This window comes from Arvicola amphibius, chromosome 12, assembly GCF_903992535.2.
Source record: "Arvicola amphibius chromosome 12, mArvAmp1.2, whole genome shotgun sequence".
In the NCBI taxonomy this organism is placed as follows: Eukaryota; Metazoa; Chordata; class Mammalia; order Rodentia; family Cricetidae; genus Arvicola; species Arvicola amphibius.
In genome coordinates this window covers 18,041,244-18,045,619 of record NC_052058.2, presented here as the reverse complement: position 1 = coordinate 18,045,619, position 4,376 = coordinate 18,041,244, and the positions used below count along the sequence as shown (strand labels likewise).

The window sequence follows — 4,376 nt, the reverse complement described above, 5'->3', positions numbered from 1 at the left end:
ATTTCTCCACACGTTCTGGTCCCATGAGCCTGGACCTAGTCTGTTTTATTTGGTTCTTAGATTTTCTTGATTGACTATATATAATTCATTTATCAAATAAACTATATTTATCAAAAAGAATCACAAGTAATTCCTTCTGCTTCTAATTTATGGGATTTTCCCCTCCACTTGAAATTGGGTAATTAGTTACAGTTAACTGACTTTTACTCTTTCTTTAAAAAGAAACAAATAAAAAGTGTTCAGATATGAATTTGATTCTATTTATATCTTTGGTCATGACTGTAGGTTTTGATATCCTCATTATTTTCTAGACCTCTCAGAAACGAAACTGTTTCTTTAATCTAAGAGTTATTTCAAAATAATTGTTTAAATTTGTGGTGAGGTGGTGAATTCTACTTTTGAAGTTTATTCCTGCTTTCAATTCATCCTTCCCAAATTATATAGACTATACTATTTTTATTTTGAGGAATTCAACTAGTTTCATCTAACATATGGTCAATGTTTTCTTTAAAACTAGATGAGTGATAGAAAAGAATATGTGTTTTCTGGGGCAGGAGAGATGGCTCAGCAAGCAAGAGAATGAACAACTCATGTGGAGGACCTGCATTTGGCTCCCAGAACCATGTGAGTTGGCTCATAGTCACCTATAACTTCAGCATCCAAGGTCTTTCTCCACAGGCACCTGCATCTGTGTGCACATATACACAGAGAAACACACACCCATACATGTAATTAAACAAAATCAATCTTTTATTAAAATGTGATGTCTGTTTGTAAAATACAAAGTTTGGTACCCAGATTTGAACATCAGTATCCATGGATAAAGCACTCATATCTCAATTGTTTTTGTTTCAAAATCTTATCAAAGCATGAGAGGTAAGGATATAACACCTGCCACAATTGTCATACTAAATAACTTTTACTTACGTTTATTTGCTTTCTGTACTTCAAAACTTCATTTGGCCTGTAGAATTCCATTAGTTTAACTGCATCATTGAGAACTAAATTCCTTAACAGACTTCTTCTTGACTACCACAGCCTTGTGGTAATACCATTGGTTAGTAAAGAAACTGGCTTGGCCTGATAGGGTAGAGCAGAGATAGGCAGGGGAAACTAAACTGAATGCTGGGAGAAAGGAGGCAGAGTCAGGGAAGAGCCATGGAACTGCCGCTGGAGACGGACGGACATGTCAAAACTTTGCTGGTAGGCTATGACCTTGTAGTGATGCACAGATTAATGGAAATGGGTTAAATAAGATGTAAGAGTTAGCCAGTTAGAAGTTAGAACTAATAGGCCAAGCAGTGAATTAATTAATACAGTTTCTGTGTGGTTATTTTGGGACTGAGCAGCCAGGAACTAACCAGTGGCCTCCCTGCAAAAAATTGGTGTGCCAGTGTGGCTGTCTATATCTACATAAAACCTGAAAAAGACTTTTTTTTGCTGTTTTAAGAACATAATTTGTATTGATTCTTTATTGATTATTGAATTTTCAGTCTATTTTGAATTTCATTGTAACTTCTTTTGGGGGGTTCTTTTTTTTTCTTTTTATTAAAAAATATGGAACGCTTCACAAATTTGCATGTCATCCTTATGCAGGGGCCATGCTAATCTCTGTATCGTTCCAATTTTAGTGTATGTGCTGTTGAAGCGAGCACCCTGAGAAAGATTTAAAAGGAGTTTTAGACACACACACACACACACACACACACACACAGTTTAACACAGCTTCTTGCTATTTGCTGGTGGTGTATCATAGCTCCTTTAAGAAAGGTTTACCTGATTCAGCAGTAGCAGAAAAAAAGCCACGCCATTTTAAAATGCTGGCTTTCTGGACTGTGCTGCCAATGAAATGTTGGGCTCATTCAGGAAGCCAAGCATTTAAATGGGGTTTGTGAATAGAGTGCTAAAACTTGCTTAATGGCAACACAGACTGGTTGTGTATCTAAAAGTAAGGCTGTGAGCATGGCTCTCAGAGGCAGCAAACAGCTCTGCCATGCTGGACTGGGCAGGACAAGCAGGCAGTGCTGTACTTTCCAGTAAAGTTCATAAGAAGGGCTTAGCATTTTAAGAAACACTTCTGGTCAGAAAACTAATTACAGATACACAATAAAGACAGATTCAGATAAAATGGCCTCTAAATGAGACACACTGTGTTTTAAAAAAATGTACGTAGGCTTGGGAGAGAGAAGAAAAAGAGTATAGAGAGTTATGAAAGGAAGCAAATGGTTTATTTAAAAAGAAACAAAGTCTTTAATGATACAGAGTACAGCCAGTCATAGATTAAAGAAGTGGAGAAAATAAATATTAAAAAGTAATAGAGTAAGAAAAGCCATGTAAAGATGGAATATACAAAGAGAGTCTGGATTATGTACATTATTGTGTTTTCTTTGAATTTTTTGACAGTAGAGGAGCAAAGTAACCAACATATATACTTTAAAGGTATCTTGTCTTCAAAGTTTGAGTCTAAGGATATGTTGCTCTGGAAGAGAGGTTCTGCTTTTGTTTCCACAGAAGATGAGAACCTGTGAATTAAATTCAGACTAATTTGGTTTGATGGATCAAGATCCCCTGAAAGGTCACCTTGAACACCTCTCAAAAAATTACTTTACCCGATAAACAGCAGGAAGCAGTTTGGAGAGAACTATGTCCATATTCCCAAATATTGTTTATAAATGTTTGTTTATATTTAAAGGGGGATATGCTACAGAGATTGATACTTTGCATTGGTATGGATCTTGTTTCATTGATACAAATTAAGGTCAATTTTTTACATGTATATTTCTAATCTTGATTAAGGTACTGTGTTTGTGTAGCTCATTTAAAAATGTAATATATAATTAAGAAATATTGGTTAATAATCATCTATAATAGTCAAGCTTGTAGTCATGTTAGTTAGATTTTCTAGATGTACAGACATATATTTCAGATGGATAGGCATTCTTCAAACCTTTCAAAAACTACAGAATATGGTATTTAAAATGTTTAAAAACTTAGGACTTTTTATGACAATGACACACATCTGCTCTTGGCAGCACCAATTACTTCAAGAGGATGATGGGCATTGAAGAGGCTCCTTATGAAGTTTGCTAGCCATTTGGGAAAGAAATTGCTCTTGCAATTGGACTGCTTAGCTGGACATGCAGGACCCACAGAGAAATGACTGCTGAACTTGCCTAAAGGTGAGATGGTCCTTCGGGGTTCCTGCTTCATGAAAGAGTCTGCTAGACATTGTGCAGGACATAGAAGAAAGTGACTGACAAACTGCCAATATAGGTGAAATTGTCTTTGAAATTTCCTGCTTCATGGAAAAGTCTGCTGGATACTACAGGCCTGTAGGCTGAAGATGGATGCCCCAACATCACAGAAGAACTTTGGGTAACTGTCCAGGTAGCAAGATGTCTCTGTCAATTTTAGAGTTTTGGAAGTTGCTTACAATGAACTTCCTGTTTACTTCGGTAATATTATATACCTCTAGAGTCTTTGATGGGGTTGAGTAGATAGTAATAATAGTTTTCCTTAGTTATGATAAAAATATAAAGTATATATAAATATTGTAACTATAATTCTTGCTTGATACCTGTTTTGTTATATGTAATTTTATTATGTTAAAGTTAAAACCTTTTTATTTAAACAGAAAATGGGAGTTGATGTAGGATTCCCCTCTATATGCTGTGATTACCATTAATGAATAAAAGAACTGGCTTGGCCTATAGCAAGGTAGAACTTAGTTAGGTGGAGAAAACTAAGCTGAATGCTGGGAGAAAGGAGATGGAGTCAGAGAGAAGCCATGGAGCCACTGCCAGAGATGGACATACTGAAACCTTGCCAGTGGGCCATGAGTCTCATGGTAAAATGTAAAATAATGAAGATGGGTTAATTCTAAATGTAAGAGCTAGCTAGTGAGTAATATGATTAAATAATTGGCCAATCAGTGATTTAATTAATACAGTTTCTGTGGGGTTATTTCAGGAGTCTGGGCAGCTGGGAAACAAATAAGAGACCTCCCTACTACAAACTTGATATCTTGACTGCATGTCTATCTGACAAACTTCTGCTCTTAAGTTAATTTTTGTTGGCTCTTTTGGATGCCAAGTTGCCAGGTATTTGCTTCTCAATCCATCCTAGGAATTTTTCTTGTTGCTGTTATTGTTAGGCAGGTCACTTTCCCTCAGTAAAAACTAATTAGTTTGGTTTTAACATTCATTTAATCTCTTCTATTTCTAAAGCTTCTTTTTATTTTTATTTATACTTTTTTACCTTCTCATTTCTTTCTTTAGACTTTATTTAGGTATGTAACCTATTATGTTTTTAATGTGTTTAACTGCAAATTGTAAGTTTTATGCCTAAAGCCATGGTACTTAGTACTTCAATTTTTG

General features: G+C 35.5%; 1 non-coding gene across 1 annotated transcript; it reads right to left on the bottom strand.

Annotated features, from left to right (window-relative positions):
* Window positions 1-1,551: 1,551 nt before the first annotated feature.
* LOC119799646 lies at window positions 1,552-1,655 on the bottom strand. Its single transcript, XR_005282922.1, has one exon. It is a non-coding gene; the product is annotated as a U6 spliceosomal RNA (small nuclear RNA).
* Window positions 1,656-4,376: the final 2,721 nt, after the last annotated feature.